General features: G+C 34.9%; 3 pseudogenes; all 3 read left to right on the forward strand.

Annotated features, from left to right (window-relative positions):
- The first annotated feature begins 62 nt into the window (after positions 1-62).
- Positions 63-1076, forward strand: LOC133882912 (germin-like protein subfamily 1 member 11; annotated as a pseudogene).
- A 6680-nt stretch (positions 1077-7756) lies between these two features.
- Positions 7757-8767, forward strand: LOC133880821 (germin-like protein subfamily 1 member 11; annotated as a pseudogene).
- A 2915-nt stretch (positions 8768-11682) lies between these two features.
- Positions 11683-12694, forward strand: LOC133882930 (germin-like protein subfamily 1 member 7; annotated as a pseudogene).
- Positions 12695-19342: the final 6648 nt, after the last annotated feature.

Below are 19342 nucleotides of genomic sequence, written 5' to 3' on the forward strand. Positions count from 1 at the left end.
CTTCCCCGTGGAAGTTAAAACATAGACCTGTTCAGTAACTCTAATCCATAAATACGTGCCTTCCAATGCAACATTTCTCACCACTCACCCAATAAGCAAGAATACACAGCATACTCAAAGGTGGAGATAACCTCAAAAATGATGAAAGGCGTTCCTAGGTATCTGGTAACCGTGCTCGTCTTGGCTTTGGCATGCTCCCTTGCCTCTGCATATGACCCCAGCCCTCTTCAAGATTTTTGCGTTTCAACCAACGATTCTGCTTCTGGAGGTATGAAGTCATTTGAAGCATCTGTCTGTAATCTTGTATTTTTGTTGTTTTACCCTGCCCCTCTTGTTAGTACTCTACATACAAATATATTTATGCTCCGTTCTTTTTATATAACAAGCTTTTCGTTCTCCATGCAGTATTTGTGAATGGAAAGTTCTGCAAGGACCCCAAGCTTGTCTCTGCCAATGACTTCTTCTTCTCCGGACTAAACATTCCCAGAGATACATCAAATCCACTTGGATCGACTGTCACTCTCCTGAATGTGGACAAAATACTAGGCCTCAACACTTTAGGCATATCCTTGGCTCGCATTGACTTTGCACCATACGGCCTAAATCCTCCCCACATTCACCCTCGTGGAACTGAGATTCTTGTAGTCCTAGAGGGTACTCTATTAGTTGGTTTTGTCACATCCAACACAGATAACCGTCTCTTCACCAAAGTTCTTAATGCTGGAGACGTCTTTGTCTTCCCAATTGGCCTCATACACTTCCAGTTTAATTCTGGGCATACCAATGCCGTAGCCTTTGCCGGTCTCAGCAGCCAGAATCCTGGGGTCATCACCATAGCAAATGCAGTCTTTGGATCTAATCCTCCAATCAATCCTGATGTTCTCGCCAAGGCCTTCCAACTAGACAGAAATGTGATTAATTATCTTCAGAAAAAGTTCTAGTGGGACAATTATTAGATAAATATTTGTAATTGCCAATAATGAATCATTAGATGGTTCAAATGGATCTTGCCATTATTCACTTCGTTGTAACACCATAGCAATAACTTCGATGAAATAAAATTCTTTCTTACTCTATCTCTCTGTTTCTTCCTTCTTCTTCTTCTTTTTCTTTTTTTTTTTTTCGCAGTGTAATAATGGTGGTAGAACAAGTGCATGATTAAAGTTAACTACATCTTGAATCCACAATGTTTGAGATATATATCACACCTAACTTCTCTTGGTACGTGCCCTTCATATATTCTCTTTTAAAAAAATAAAATTCGACAACATATAAATATATCTTTAAATCAATAATAAACCTTTGCTCATATTTTATTTTAAATCTAATTTATATCGAGGCATTATCAATAATAATGAAACAACATTATTAATTGGTCTTTATATCGGAAAATACCAACTCCCTAACCTGTCAGGCCTAAAGAGGTTTGAATAGATGTTAGGGAAGACCCTACAATGTCCTCGTGATTTTTGAATTGTAGTTCACAATATCATCTATAATGGTAAAAATTTTACATATAAAGAATTCTAGCACTTAAGTCGAGCTTTGTATATATAGTAACAGTAGAAAACATATCTTGTGCATTAAGGGATTCGATTCTATAGTGTAGTGGCTATTCATCATGAAAATTATGTCAAAGATCAGGTTGGAGTAGGAAATGGTGCAGGTTTTGTTATTTCTAATATTGGTTACTCTCATCTTGCTAATAAATTCTCCAAATTTCATATGAAAAATATTTTGCATTGTCGATCTATTTCGCCTAACCATTTATTTAATTTGTTAGCCAGTTTGCACGCGATTGCCTTTGTTACTTTGAATTATAGTTTTTTCCTTTCTTTTTTTGGACACCATGACGCAATGTTAAGCACGAGTTGAACGCTTGACCCAGGATCTTGTAATTGGGGGTTAACCACTTAAACATATGTTATGTATGTATGATCATTATTCCGTACTATACATATGATTATGATTCTGCTTTACACTCACACATGTTTTTTAGCGCTCGGGAAAATTAGAAACTAAAAAAAAATAGCCATTCTCACGGCCCACCATTTTCTTGAGAATAGTCATTCTAAGTTTTAAAGTATATAATAAAGATTCTATCCCTTATCACATATATGCTTTTATTAGGAAATGAAATATATGATAATGATCTAACACTTGGAATAAAAATTCTTATCACCCATAGAAAATGACTATTTCTTAAATTGAGGAATAACTTTTCCTCTGAAATGTGAGTCAAATAGCTATTCCTCAATTTCAAGAATAATAATTCCCTCATGAATCATGATTATGAGTATTTCATTTTATATTCTTCTATTTCTTAATAGAATAGTCATTTCACGTGCCGAACGTACGTAACCTAAAATATTATATTTCACCTTCTTCTATTTATAATAAAAATTATTCATTTTTCTTAATAAAATAGTCATTTTTCTTATATTGTCAATGTGTTAGGTTATTTTTTATTTTTATAGATAAATGTGTTCTGTTATAAGTATACTACTCTTGCTACCTGCTGGCCAGTGCATGTTAATATATTACTATGCACGCAGTACTCGATCAGTCAATTCACGATGTTTCGATTAAGTAAGATTTTGTTCCAAAAATTTAAAAGTTCATAGTTAAATGATTTCTATTTAAAAATACAATTGACCTATTCAGGAACAACTTAAGAATTGATGCTGCATCAATGATGCGTTCAGCATCTTCCTGATAATCATCCTAAAATTGTATTTTATTTTATTGTTCCTCGTGTGAATCTGTCTACCTGAAAACCCTAATATGACCATTTCAATTTATTTATAAATTTTGGAAAATCCAATTAAGTACAATAGTTAACTTTTTCAAAAGAAAAAATAAACAAAATTTAGAGCCAATACGGGCAGGCGTAGTTTTACTCGGTTGGAAATATCGATTAAAACTATTTTGGTTGGAAAGGCGTATTTTAAACTCCAACCTCGCGATCGATTGAATCATTAGAAAAGCAAAATTGGAGCAACAGGGTACTTAACATATAGAGAAAGTTTCACTAACTGTCCTTGATATTTCATCACTTTTACGTACAATTATACCTTTAAGTTTTAAAAAGTGTTAATTTAGTGTATCTATCTTTCAAATTTTTTTTTAATTTCACTTGTCCGTTAGGATTTTTCGTTAAATCTTGCCAAAATTTCCAAAATACCCTTTTTTTAAAAAAATAAAAAAATGAAAAAATTATTTATTTAGGAATGTATATTTTTGCAAATTCTGTTAAATCTATCTTAAGCAACGGTTAAATCCTTACAATTTTTTGTTCTTCTTTTTCCTAAAAAAATAGGGGTATTTTAGAAATTTCGACACCTCTCCTTTAGGATTTAATGGAAAATTATAATAGAGGGTGGAAGTTAAAAGAAAATAAATAAAAAATAAAATAAAAATTATAAGTTGGATACTCTAAATTGACACTTTTTACAATTTATGAGTATGATTACAAAAGTGATGAAAGATGTAAAGACCAAGAAATAAAATAGGAAATGTTGCAATTAATAAATTATGTTTATTAAATAAGATGTGATTAATAATAGATTCTAGGTGATAATTATATTATCAAAATAAAATGAGTCTAAAATAAAATAACGGAATTAGAATAATAAAATACTACCAATGAGTATCTAGGAAATAAATTAATAATAATGGGTCCTAGTTAAATAAATAGTTGATTTTATGGGTAAAAGGTAGTTAAAATAAATGTGGGGTCAGATATTAATTGTTAAAAGATAGGATTATAACATTGTGGGGGTAATATCATAAATTAATGTAGTGGGAGGCTTTAAACAAAAATGTAATCTTATCCATGCCACATGTCATGTTAGGATTGGCAATGGGGGAATATCTTATCCTTCTTTTTAATTTAAGAAATAAAAGAAAAACAAAGAAATAGAATAAGCCCTTAAACCGGTCAACAGCCCCCCCCCCCCCCCCTCCTCTTTTCTTTTTTCTTTTCTCTTCTATTTTTTCTTCCTTCTTCTTTGTTCTTCTCACCCGATCACACAGAGAGAGACGAGAGAGTGAGATGGAGTGATTGAGAGGGAGATCAGAGAGGGAGTTGAGAGCAGAGAGTGAGATCGAGACAGGGAGATGAGACCGAGAGAGAGAGAGAGAGCCGAGAGATTGGGAGTGAGATCGGGAGAGTTGAGGGAGATGGAGCCCGATCCTCCGGCGGGTGGCGCCGACGAGACCAGAGAACGCCGGCGATGCGATCTCCGGTGAGCCCGTGACCCATATGTGTGCGAAACCCGTGCAACCCGTGACCCAGTGACCCATGACCCGTGAAACCCGACCCTCTAGGACCAGTTTCCCGGCGATTTTGGGATGATTTTTGGCGGTTCCAGGGGATTTCAGACGAAGACCCGTTGAACCACGAAGACCCATAACCCGAAAGGCCCAGAGACCCAGTCTTTGGATCTAATCCTCCAATCAATCCTGATGTTCTCGCCAAGGCCTTCCAACTAGACAGAAATATGATTAATTATCTTTAGAAAAAGTTCTAGTGGGACAATTATTAGATAAATGTTTGTAATTGCCAATAATGAATCATTAGATGGTTCAGATGGATCCTGCCATTATTCCCTTTGTTGTAGCATCATAGCAATAATTTCAATCTTTTTAAATAAAATTCTTTCATATATCCTCTCTCTGTCTCTCTCTCTCCTTGTTTATTTTTATTTTTATTTTTTTTCTGGTCACAGAGTGATAATGGAGGTAGAACAATGGCATGATTAAAGTTAACTACATTTTGAATCCACAATGTTTGAGATATCTCTTTTAAAAAAAATAAAACTTGACAACAAGTAAATATATCTTTAAATAAACAATAAATCTTTGGCCATATTTTCTTTTAATCTAACTAAGTTATATTGAGGCATCATCAATAATAATGAAACAACATTATTAATTAGTCTTTATATTGGAAAAAACCAACTTGCCAATCTATGAGGCCTAAAGAGGTTTGAATAGATGTTAGGGAAGACCTACAATCTTCTCCATGATTTTTGAATTGTAGTTGACAATATCATCTTTGATGGTAAAAATATTACATATAAAGAACTCAATCATCACTTAATTCGAGCTTTGTATATATTGTAACGGTAGTGGCTATTCATTATGAAAATTATGTCAAAGATCAGGTTGGAGTAGGAAATGGTACAGGTTTTGTTATTTCTAATATTGGTTCCTCTCATCTTGCAAATAAATTCTTCAAATTTCGTCGGAAAAATATTTTGCGTTGTCAATCTATTTTGCCTAACCTTTTATTTGTTAGCCAGTTTGCACGCGATTGCCTTTGTTACTTTGAAGTATCGTTTTTTTTTTTTCGTTTTTTTGACACCATGACGCAATCTTAAGCACGAGTTGAACGCTTGACCCAGGATCTTGTAATTGGGGATTAACCACTTAAACATATGATTATGAATCTGCTTTACAGTACTCACATGTTTTTTAGCGCTCGGGAAAATTAGGAACTAAAAGAAAATAGGGAACTGGAGAAACTGCATATAGGCTATGTGTAAAGTGAGGGCGTTCAGAAGAAACTTTTGGTAGAAGTTGTACATGAAAAGAGATTGTACAGAAGGCATAGGATAGCATGAAATAAGGTTTTAGAGGTGAAAACGATGGCTTTAGAGCTCAAAAATTACCTCATTGATCTTTACCTGGGTAATAACGGCATGTAGCCCGGAAAGAGTTTTCGGATTGAGGTCATTCGCGCAATTTCGACAATTATAAAAAAAGTTATAACCAAATTACTGTTCCTGTGGGCTAGGAGGAGCCCTGCCTACTTAGAATCTGCATCCGAAGTACGACTGAGTTTTATGAAAATCAGTCGTATATAATATGTTATCGTCTTTGGCATTTTTGTAAGAAAGACAATGTTGTGTCGTAATGTATGTAATGAATTTATAATATAAATGAAGTGTAATCAATTTAGAGCACTCGGGCAATTTAAATTTTGTCGAAATAAAAAATAAAAATAAAAAGATGCCTGCATATTCTGCTACGTAAATCGAGGACTACTGTCATAGCGCCATGTGGAATATGCGATTATTCAGCTTATCAACCAGTTATTTATGTCGTCGTTGCATTACAAAACCTTGCTTACAACTTTTGCCAAATCCTTTTTCTATCCGTTCAACTGAGTTGATATTTTCATCGACCTTTTTCGTTAGTGCCGGTCGAAAAAAAAACCACTAAAATTGGTTTCTAATTAGCGGCTTTGTGGAACCGCGGTTAATGTTTCTTTTTTAAAAAATAATAATAACAAGAAGCTACCACTAAACATACTTAACTAAAGAAAATGATTTTTGTACACATACCCATTGTGAGTGTATATATATAATATGTGTGGGTGCAAATAATGCAACTCTTTTTGAACCAACACTAGTCATTTCGGAAAATCGACGCTAAACCAACTCATTTATAGTGGCATACTAAATTTGGAGATTTCGGTGCTTCAGAAAATGCGGCAAGGTCTTAATTTAGATGTAATTAATTTAGAATCATTTATACAGCTAGACACGTTGTCTTAATTTAGATGAAATTAAACACGATGGTTTCGAAGAGCGAAAGTCTCAAATAGGACTAGCTCAATATATTTTGAGACCTAAGGCGATAATTTTAAACGATGCCTTTTTCTGTGCTCCTTACTCTCAATTATGGTTGTTTTTGTGAGTTATGACATATATTTCAACGAGTCTTTTTCCGTGGGTCCCACTCTCTTTATTGGCTTCCTTGTAGTCCACATCCTTTTAGTTGAGTTTCCTAATAAGAGAGAAAATGTACTTTTTTTTGTTGGTTTTAATTGTTGTCTTCTTGGGCTTCTAACTATTTATTTCTCTATTGAAGAGAGTCTCCAAAGAAGAAATCATGCTTCTTTTAATTTTTCAAAACCGTTTCAGATTATGATTGAGTTTTTTTTTTTTTCTCCAAACAAACCTATTTTTTGGGGGGCGCCTTATTCCATTGGGAAGAAACAGTTTCGGCTTATGATCAGACTTTTTTTTTTTTTTTTCTCTCAAACAAACTTGTATTTGGGGGCCCTATTCCACTTGGGGACCGCCTATCTCACCTTATAGTTGAGCCGGCCCTGGTCTTAAAACGAACAAAAAAAAAAGACCTTAAGCTCTTCTCATGGCGTCGACAATCCATACGAATCTTACGTAGTGAGAAAGTGCGTACAGAATCACTTGGGCATACGAAATCGCAATCTTATTTAATCACTGCATCGAACAAAACAATCAAAATAAAAACAGAGCGACATGCAAAAGACACGGAGGGATGTTCCAATACACGTACGTTAATGTTGATTTGGTCAAATGAGAGACATGTAGAGGATATGTTGTCTCTAGGACTCCACTGACGTGTTCAACTCATTTTTGTTTTAACATCACATATTCTCGATCAATCATGAGGGACAGGGTCAACTCCATATACCTATAATATATATATATATATATCAATGTAAAATTCACTAATGAGGAATGGGCCAAAGCAACAGTAGTAGAATTGAACTATTCCATTCACCAAAACCGTCAAATTTGGCTGCATGTTTTATTAGTGTATATATAAGCGTTCATTACGTACGTAGTTGTTAAAGAAATGTTCCCCCATAAAATAAAAAATTGGTAACCAATGAAGACTTACCAAGTCTTATATCTTCCCCGTGGAAGTTAAAACATAGACCTGTTCAGTAACTCTAATCCATAAATACGTGCCTTCCAATGCAACATTTCTCACCCCTCACCCAATAAGCAAGAATACACAGCATACTCAAAGGTGGAGAGAACCTCAAAAATGATGAAAGGCGTTCCTAGGTATCTGGTAACCGTGCTCGTCTTGGCTTTGGCATGCTCCCTTGCCTCTGCATATGACCCCAGCCCTCTTCAAGATTTTTGCGTTTCAACCAACGATTCTGCTTCTGGAGGTATGAAGTACTCATTTGAAGCATCTGTCTGTAATCTTGTATTTTTGTTTTTTTTTACCCTGTCCCTCTTGTTAGTACTCTACATACAAATATATTTATGCTCCGTTCTTTTTATATAACAAGCTTTTCCTTCTCCATGCAGTATTTGTGAATGGAAAGTTCTGCAAGGACCCCAAGCTTGTCACTGCCAATGACTTCTTCTTCTCCGGACTAAACGTTCCTAGAGATACGTCAAATCCACTTGGATCGACTGTCACTCTCCTGAATGTGGACAAAATACTAGGCCTCAACACTTTAGGCATATCCTTGGCTCGCATTGACTTTGCACCATACGGCCTAAATCCTCCCCACATTCACCCTCGCGGAACCGAGATTCTTGTAGTCCTAGAGGGTACTCTATTAGTTGGTTTTGTCACATCCAACACAGATAACCGTCTCTTCACCAAAGTTCTTAATGCTGGAGACGTCTTTGTCTTTCCAATTGGTCTCATTCACTTCCAGTTTAATTCTGGGCATACCAATGCCGTAGCCTTTGCCGGTCTCAGTAGCCAGAATCCTGGGGTCATCACCATAGCAAATGCAGTCTTTGGATCTAATCCTCCCATCAATGCTGATGTTCTCGCCAAGGCCTTCCAACTGGATAGAAATGTGATTAATTTTCTTCAGAAAAAGTTCTAGTGGGACAATAATTAGATAAATATTTGTAATTGCCAATAATTGAATCATTCGATGGTTCAGATGGAGCTTGCCATTATTCCGATGTTGTAATGCCATAGCAATAACTTCAATAAAATAAAATTCTTTCTTATATACACTCTCTCTCTGTCTCTCTCTCCTTTTTTTTTTTTGTTATTATTTTCTGGTCACGGAGTGATAATGGAGGTAGAACAAGTGCATGATTAAAGTTAACTACATTTTGAATCCACACTGTTTGAGATATCTCTTTTAAAAAAATAAAACTCAACAACAAATAAATATATCTTTAAATCAACAATAAATCTTTGCTCATATTTTCTTTTAAATCTAAGTTATATCGAGGCATTATCAATAATAATGAAACAACATTATTAATTGGTCTTTATATCGGAAAATACCAACTCGCTAACCTGTCAGGCCTAAAGAGGTTTGAATAGATGTAAGGGAAGACCCTACAATGTCCTCATGATTTTTGAATTGTAGTTCACAATATCATCTTTAATGGTAAAAATTTTACATGTAAAGAATTCTAGCACTTAAGTCGAGCTTTGTATATATAGTACAGTAGAAAACATATCTTGTGCATTAAGGGATTCGATTCTAGAGTGTAGTGGCTATTCATCATGAAAATTATGTCTGGGATCATGTTGGAGTAAAAAAATCAAAACGACGTCGTTTCATTACCCATTTTCATCGAATGTTAACCGATTTAACCGACTTAACCGACCGCCTATTAACCGCTTTACCGACTGCCTATTAACCGCTTAACCGACTTAACCAACATAAATTCACCGATTGCATTCCGACAAAAGTCGGTTAACCGACCGAATTAACCGCCTACCATACCGATGCCCACCCCTAGTGGCCAATCAATCATAGTTGATGCTGATCTTATCAGTGACGTGACTCACATTCCTATAATTGTAGCTCCCGGACTTCCTTATCCAAATCATGTGGAACCCCCCTCCATTGAAGACTTGAGGATGTTATTTGATCCTCAAGGCCTTGAAGAGATGAGGAACATTCCCATTGGATGGCTGCAATCTCCTCACCGGCTCCTAGCTCGTATCATGATGTAGAATTTATGGCCGCTCTCCAGAAACAGGAATATCACCATTCGTAGGACCAGATTTTTATATGCCATCATCAGACGTGTTCCCTTTTGTCTTTGCACTATGTTAGATGTACTAGCTCTCTTGGAGTATTTGTGTGATTCGATCAACCATTGAAGTCTAACTTAGGGAAGAGCCCTAAGTTAAAGGAATCCATTGAAGAACCCTTTAGACAGGCGGTCTGGTTGGGAGGCATTCACGTATAGGTATGTATCAGAGTTAAAGGTACGACTACTGCATTAGGTTATGTGAGTACGACTGCTTTATAACTAGTTTTTTGTTCTGAATAGTGGATTTCCTGAGTTTAGCTTCCCCGAAGTTATTTTCTCTTTGTCTAAAGAGTTTCCACTTCGTCATCAAAATATATGTGTTAATTACTTTACTGCTTTACATATTTTGGTTGCATGTTTGGTTGTGATCACACACACACACACACACACACACATTAGGAGTCATATTTATTTTTCAATTGGTATCATAGCAGGTTCACTCGTTTTTCGATTAAATTCCTGAGTGGATCCTAGACTCCTATTTGTTTTTATATCATGTCTCTTAATCTTAATTCTATTATTGCTTTTGATGGCTCGAATTATAGTTATTGAAAAGCTAAAATTAGATTCTTTTTAAAATCAATTGACGTTTGGCATATTGTTGAGTTTGGGTGGACCCCACCGACTACAACAGTTGCTGAATGGACTACCGTTGAAACACGTACTCGTCTTTCCAATGGTCAAGCCTTAAATGATCTTTGTCAAACTCTTTTACCATTTGAATTCTCATGAATTTCACATTGTGAAATTGCTCAAGAAGCATGGGCAATACTGAAAACTACATACGACGGCACAAAAATTAAAAAATCTGACAAGCTTCAAATGTTAGTTTCTCAGTTCGAAGGAATAAAGATGCAAGAGGATGAACCTTTTAATGAGTTTTGCACCAAGATCAGCGACCTGAGAAATTTCATGGTAAGGCTCGCGAAGAAGATCTCGGATGCAAAACTCATTAAAAAGATACTAAGATCGTTGCTTGAGCGTTTCAGAATAAAAGTCACTATTGTACTAATGCCATGTGGAATATACGATTATTCCGCTTATCGACCATTTATTTATGTCATCTCTTTACAAAACTTTACTTACAACTTTTGCTAAATCCTGTCTTCTTCTTTTTTTTGAACCAGCTAAATCCTATGTCTATTCGTTCAGCTCGGTTGATATTTTCATCGAGTTCTTTGGTTGAAAATTTGTGGCCCTTTTTTTTTTAAAGAAAAAATAATAATAGTAACAATCTTAATTAATTATGCAGTAAGAAAGTGCATACAGAATCACTTGGGCATACGAAATCGCAATCTTATTTTATTATGTTGGGACGATTCAATACAAGAGAAGAAAACGCTTAATTTGTTTCTCATTTCAACTCCATCACTGCATGGAACAAAACAATCAAAATAAAAACCGAGCGACATGCAAAAGACACGGAGGGATGTTCCAATACACGTACGTTAATGTAGATTTGGTCAAATGAGAGACATATAGAGGATATGTTGTCTCTAGGACTCCACTGACGTGTTCAACTCATTTTTGTTTTAACATCACATATTCTCGATCAATCATGAGGGACAGGGTCAACTCCATATACCTATAATATATATATATATCAATGTAAAATTCACTAATGAGGAATGGGCCAAAGCAACAGTAGTAGAATTGAACTATTCCATTCACCAAAACCGTCAAATTTGGCTGCATGTTCTATTAGTGTATATATAAGCGTTCATTACGCACGTAGTTGTTAAAGAAATGTTCCCCCTTAAAATAAAAAATTGGTAACCAATGAAGACTTACCAAGTCTTATATCTTCTCCGTGGAAGTTAAAACATAGACCTGTTCAGTAACTCTAATCCATAAATACGTGCCTTCCAATGCAACATTTCTCACCCCTCACCCAATAAGCAATAATACACAGCATACTCAAAGGTGGAGATAACCTCAAAAATGATGAAAGGCTTTCCTAGGTATCTGGTAACCGTGCTCGTCTTGGCTTTGGCATGCTCCCTTGCCTCTGCATATGACCCCAGCCCTCTTCAAGATTTTTGCGTTTCAACCAACGATTCTGCTTCTGGAGGTATGAAGTCATTTGAAGCATCTGTCTGTAATCTTGTATTTTTGTTTTTTTACCCTGCCCCTCTTGTTAGTACTCTACATACAAATATATTTATGCTCCGTTCTTTTTATATAACAAGCTTTTCGTTCTCCATGCAGTATTTGTGAATGGAAAGTTCTGCAAGGACCCCAAGCTTGTCTCTGCCAATGACTTCTTCTTCTCCGGACTAAACATTCCCAGAGATACATCAAATCCACTTGGATCGACTGTCACTCTCCTGAATGTGGACAAAATACTAGGCCTCAACACTTTAGGCATATCCTTGGCTCGCATTGACTTTGCACCATACGGCCTAAATCCTCCCCACATTCACCCTCGTGGAACCGAGATTCTTGTAGTCCTAGAGGGTACTCTATTAGTTGGTTTTGTCACATCCAACACAGATAACCGTCTCTTCACCAAAGTTCTTAATGCTGGAGACGTCTTTGTCTTCCCAATTGGCCTCATACACTTCCAGTTTAATTCTGGGCATACCAATGCTGTAGCCTTTGCCGGTCTCAGCAGCCAGAATCCTGGGGTCATCACCATCGCAAATGCAGTCTTTGGATCTAATCCTCCAATCAATCCTGATGTTCTCGCCAAGGCCTTCCAACTAGACAGAAATGTGATTAATTATCTTCAGAAAAAGTTCTAGTGGGACAATTATTAGATAAATATTTGTAATTGCCAATAATGAATCATTTGATGGTTCAAATGGATCTTGCCATTATTCACTTCGTTGTAACACCATAGCAATAACTTCAATGAAATAAAATTCTTCCTTACTCTCTCTCTCTGTTTCTTCCTTCTTCTTCTTCTTTTTCCTTTTATTTTTTTTCACGGTGTGATAATGGAGGTAGAACAAGTGCATGATTAAAGTTAACTACATTTTGAATCCACAATGTTTGAGATATCACACCTAACTTCTCTTGGTACGTGCCCTTCATATATTCTCTTTTAAAAAAATAAAATTCGACAACATATAATTATATCTTAAAATCAATAATAAACCTTTGCTCATATTTTATTTTAAATCTAATTTATATCGAGGCATTATCAATAATAATGAAACAACATTATTAATTGGTCTTTACATCGGAAAATACCAACTCCCTAACCTGTCAGGCCTAAAGAGGTTTGAATAGATGTTAGGGAAGACCCTACAATGTCCTCGTGATTTTTGAATTGTAGTTCACAATATCATCTTTAATGGTAAAAATTTTACATATAAAGAATTCTAGCACTTAAGTCGAGCTTTGTATATATAGTAACAGTAGAAAACATATCTTGTGCATTAAGGGATTCGATTCTATAGTGTAGTGGCTATTCATCATGAAAATTATGTCAAAGATCAGGTTGGAGTAGGAAATGGTGCAGGTTTTGTTATTTCTAATATTGGTTACTCTCATCTTGCTAATAAATTCTCCAAATTTCATATGAAAAATATTTTGCATTGTCGATCTATTTCGCCTAACCATTTATTTAATTTGTTAGCCAGTTTGCACTCGATTGCCTTTGTTACTTTGAATTATAGTTTTTTCCTTTCCTTTTTTTGACACCATGACGCAATGTTAAGCACGAGTTGAACGCTTGACCCAGGATCTTGTAATCGGGGGTTAACCACTTAAACATATGTTATGTATGTATGATCATTATTCCGTACTATACATATGATTATGAATCTGCTTTACACTCACACATGTTTTTTAGCGCTCGGGAAAATTAGGAACTAAAAAAAAATAGCCATTCTCACGGCCCATCATTTTCTTGAGAATAGTCATTCTAAGTTTTAAAGTATATAATAAAGATTCTATCCCTTATCACATATATGCTTTTATTAGGAAATGAAATATATGATAATGATCTAACACTTGGAATAAAAATTCTTATCACCCATAGAAAATGACTATTTCTTAAATTGAGGAATAACTTTTCCTCTCAAATCCGAGTCGAATACTATTCCTCAATTTCAGGAATAATAATTCCCTCATAAATCATGATAATGAGTATTTCATTTTATATTCTTCTATTTCTTAATAGAATAGTCATTTCATGTGTCGAACGTACGTAACCTAAAATATTATATTTCACCTTCTTCTATTTATAATAAAAATTATTCATTTTTCTTAATAAAATAGTCATTTTTCTTATATTGTCAATGTGTTAGGTTATTTTTTATTTTTATAGATAAATGTGTTATGTTATAAGTATACTACTCTTGCTGCCTGCTGGCCAGTGCATGTTAATATATTACTATGCACGTAGTACTCGATCAGTCAATTCACGATGTTTCGATTACGTAAGATTTTGTTCCAAAAATTTAAAAGTTCATAGTTAAATGATTTCTGTTTAAAAATACAATTGACCTATTCAGGAACAACTTAAGAATTGATGCTGCATCAATGATGCGTTCAGCATCTTCCTGATAATCATCCTAAAATTGTATTTTATTTTATTGTTCCTCGTGTGAATCTGTCTACCTGAAAACCGTAATATGACCATTTCAATTTATTTATAAATTTTGGAAAATCCAATTAAGTACAATAGTTAACTTTTTCAAAAGAAAAAATAAACAAAGTTTAGAAGCCAATACGGGCAGGCGTAGTTTTACTCGGTTGGAAATACCGATTAAAACTATTTTTGTTGGAAAGGCGTATTTTAAACTCCAACCTCGCGATCGATTGAATCATTAGAAAAGCAAAATTGGAGCAACAGGGTACTTAACATATAGAGAAAGTTTCACTGACTGTCCTAGATATTTCATCACTTTTACGTACAATTATACCTTTAAGTTTTAAAAAGTGTTAATTTAGTGTATCTAGCTTTCAATTTTTTTTTTAATTTCACTTGTCCGTTAGGATTTTTCTTTAAATCATGCCAAAATATCCAAAATACCTTTTTTTTAAAAAAAAAAAAAAAATTATTTATTTAGGAATGTATATTTTTTCAAATTCTGTTAAATCTATCTTAAGCAACGGTTAAATCCTTACAATTTTTTGTTCTTCATTTTCCTAAAAAAAATAGGGGTATTTTAGAAATTCCGACACCTCTCCTTTAGGATTTAATGGAAAATTATAATAGAGGGTGAAAGTTAAAAGAAAATAAATAAAAATTATAAGTTGGATACTCTAAATTGACACTTTTTACAATTTATGAATATGATTTCAAAAGTGATGAAAGATGTAAAGACCAAGAAATAAAATAGGAAATGTTTCAATTAATAAATTATGTTTATTAAATAAGATGTGATTAATAATAGATTCAAGGCGATAATTATATTATCAAAATAAAATGAGTCTAAGATAAAATAACGGAATTAGAATAATAAAATACTACCAATGGGTATCTAGGAAATAAATTATAAATAATGGGTCCTAGTTAAATAAATTGTTGATTGTATGGGTAAAAGGCAGTTAAAATAAATGTGGGGTCAGATATTAATTGTTAAAAGATAGGATTATAACATTGTGAGGGTAATATCATAAATTAAGGTAGTGGGAGGCTTTAAAGAAAAATGTAATCTTATCCATGCCACATGTCATGTTAGGATTGGCTATGGGGGGATATCTTATCCTTCTTTTTAATTTAAGAAATAAAAAAACAACAAAGAAATAGAATAAGCCCCTAAACCGGTCAACAGCCCCCCCCCCCCCCCCCCCCTCCTCTTTTCTTTCTTCTATTTTTTCTTCCTTCTTCTTTGTTCTTCTCGCCCGATCACACAGAGAGAGACGAGAGAGTGAGATGGAGTGATTGAGAGGGAGATTAGAGAGGGAGTTGAGAGCAGAGAGTGAGATCGAGACAGGGAGATGAGACCGAGAGAGAGAGAGAGAGCCGAGAGATTGGGAGTGAGATCGGGAGAATTGAGGGAGATGGAGCCTGATCCTCCGGTGGGTGGCACCGATGAGACCAGAGAACGTCGGCGATGCGATCTCCGGTGAACCCTTGACCCATATGTGTGCGAAACCCGTGCAACCCGTAACCCAGTGAACCATGACCCATGAAACCCGACCCTCTAGGACCAGTTTTCTGGAGTTTTTGGATGATTTTCGGCGGTTCCAGGGGATTTCAGACGAAGACCCATTGAACCACGAAGACCCATAACCCAAAAGGCCCAGAGACCTAGTCTTTGGATCTAATCCTCCAATCAATCCTGATGTTCTCGCCAAGGCCTTCCAACTAGACAGAAATATGATTAATTATCTTCAGAAAAAGTTATAGTGGGACAATTATTAGATAAATGTTTGTAATTGCCAATAATGAATCATTAGATGGTTCAGATGGATCCTGCCATTATTCCCTTTGTTGTAGCGCCATAGCAATAATTTCAATCAAATAAAATTCTTTCATATATCCTCTCTCTCTCTCTCTCTCTCTCTCCTTGTTCATTTTATTTTTATTTTTTTTCTGGTCACAGAGTGATAATGGAGGTAGAACAAGGGCATGATTAAAGTTAACTACATTTTGAATCCACAATGTTTGAGATATCTCTTTTAAAAAAAATAAAACTTGACAACAAGTAAATATATCTTTAAATAAACAATAAATCTTTGGCCATATTTTCTTTTAATCTAACTAAGTTATATTGAGGCATCATCAATAATAATGAAATAACATTATTAATTAGTCTTTATATTGGAAAAAACAAACTTGCCAATCTATGAGGCCTAAAGAGGTTTGAATAGATGTTAGGGAAGACCTACAATCTTCTCCATGATTTTTGAATTGTAGTTGACAATATCATCTTTGATGGTAAAAATATTACATATAAAGAACTCAATCATCACTTAATTCGAGCTTTGTATATATTGTAACGGTAGTGGCTATTCATTATGAAAATTATGTCAAAGATCAGGTTGGAGTAGGAAATGGTGCAGGTTTTGTTATTTCTAATATTGGTTCCTCTCATCTTGCAAATAAATTCTTCAAATTTCGTAGGAAAAATATTTTGCGTTGTCAATCTATTTTGCCTAACCTTTTATTTGTTAGCCAGTTTGCACGCGATTGCCTTTGTTACTTTGAATTATAGTTTTTTTTTTTTCGTTTTTTTGACACCATGACGCAATGTTAAGCACGAGTTGAACGCTTGACCCAGGATCTTGTAATTGGGGATTAACCACTTAAACATATGATTATGAATCTGCTTTACAGTACTCACATGTTTTTTAGCGCTCGGGAAAATTAGGAACTAAAAGAAAATAGGGAACTGGAGAAACTGCATATAGGCTATGTACGTGTAAAGTGAGGGCGTTCTGAAGAAACTTTTGGTAGAAGTTGTACATGAAAAGAGATTGTACAGAAGGCATAGGATAGCATGAAATAAGGTTTTAGAGGTGAAAACGATGGCTTTAGAGCTCAAAAATTACCTCATTGATCTTTACCTGGGTAATAACGGCATGTAGCCCGGAAAGAGTTTTCGGATTGAGGTCATTCGCGCAATTTCGACACTTATAAAAAAAGTTATAACCAAATTACTGTTCCTGTGGGCTAGGAGGAGCCCTGCCTACTTAGAATCTGCATCCGAAGTACGACTGAGTTTTATGAAAATCAGTCGTATATAATATGTTATCGTCTTTGGCATTTTTGTAAGAAAGACAATGTTGTGTCGTAATGTATGTAATGAATTTATAATATAAATGAAGTGTAATCAATTTAGAGCACTCGGGCAATTTAAATTTTGTCGAAATAAAAAATAAAAATAAAAAGATGCCTGCATATTCTGCTACGTAAATCGAGGACTACTGTCATAGCGCCATGTGGAATATGCGATTATTCAGCTTATCAACCAGTTATTTATGTCGTCGTTGCATTACAAAACCTTGCTTACAACTTTTGCCAAATCCTTTTTCTATCCGTTCAACTGAGTTGATATTTTCATCGACCTTTTTCGTTAGTGCCGGTCGAAAAAACACCGCTAAAAATGGTTTCTAATTAGCGGCTTTGTGGAACCGCGGTTATTGTTTCTTTTTTAAAAAAATAATAATAACAAGAAGCTACCACTAAACATACTTAACTAAAGAAAATGATTTTTGTACACATACCCATTGTGAGTGTATATATATAATATGTGTGGGTGCAAATAATGCAACTCTTTTTGAACCAACACTAGTCATTTCGGAAAATCGACGCTAAACCAACTCATTTATAGCGGCATACTAAATTTGGAGATTTCGGTGCTTTAGAAAATGCGGCAAGGTCTTAATTTAGATGAAATTAAATTAGACTCGTTTATACAGCTAGACATGTTGTCTTAATTTAGATGAAATTAAACACGATGGTTTCGAAGAGCGAAAGTCTCAAATAGGACTGGCTCAATATATTTTGAGGCCTAAGGCGAGAATTTTAAACGATGCCTTTTTCTGTGCTCCTCACTCTCAATGATGGTTGTTTTTGTGAATTATGACTTATATTTCAATAAGTCTTTTTCCGTGGGCCCCACTCTCTTCATTGGCTTTCTTGTAGTCCACATCCTTTTAGTTGAGTTTCCTAATAAGAGAGAAAATGTACTTTTTTTTGTTGGTTTTAATTGGTGTCTTCTTGGGCTTCTAACTGTTTATTTCTCTATTGAAGAGAGTCTCCAAAGAAGATATCATGCTTATTTTAATTTTTCAAAACCGTTTCAGATTATGATTGAGTTTTTTTTTTTTCTTCAAACAAACTTATTTTTGGGGGGGGCCTTATTCCATTGGGAAGAAACCGTTTCAGCTTATGATCAGACTTTTTTCTTTTTTTTTTACTCTCAGACAAACCTGTATTTGGGGGCCCTATTCCACTTGGGGACCGCCTATCTCACCTTATAGTTGAGCCAGCCCTGGTCTTAAAACGAACAAAAAAAGACCTTAAGCTCTTCTCATGGCGTCGACAATCCCTACGAATCTTACGTAGTGAGAAAGTGCGTACAGAATCACTTGGGCATACGAAATCGCAATCTTATTTAATCACTGCATCGAACAAAACAATCAAAATAAAAACAGAGCGACATGCAAAAGACACGGAGGGATGTTCCAATACACGGTATACGTTAATGTTGATTTGGGCAAATGAGAGACATATAGAGGATATGTTGTCTCTAGGACTCCACTGACGTGTTCAACTCATTTTTGTTTTAACATCACATATTCTCGATCAATCATGAGGGACAGGGTCAACTCCATATACCTATAATATATATATATATATCAATGTAAAATTCACTAATGAGGAATGGGCCAAAGCAACAGTAGTAGAATTGAACTATTCCATTCACCAAAACCGTCAAATTTGGCTGCATGTTCTATTAGTGTATATATAAGCGTTCATTACGTACGTAGTTGTTAAAGAAATGTTCGCCCTTAAAATAAAAAATTGGTAACCAATGAAGACTTACCAAGTCTTATATCTTCCCCGTGGAAGTTAAAACATAGACCTGTTCAGTGACTCTAATCCATAAATACGTGCCTTC

Source organism: Alnus glutinosa, chromosome 11 (genome assembly GCF_958979055.1).
Source record: "Alnus glutinosa chromosome 11, dhAlnGlut1.1, whole genome shotgun sequence".
Classification (NCBI taxonomy): domain Eukaryota; kingdom Viridiplantae; phylum Streptophyta; class Magnoliopsida; order Fagales; family Betulaceae; genus Alnus; species Alnus glutinosa.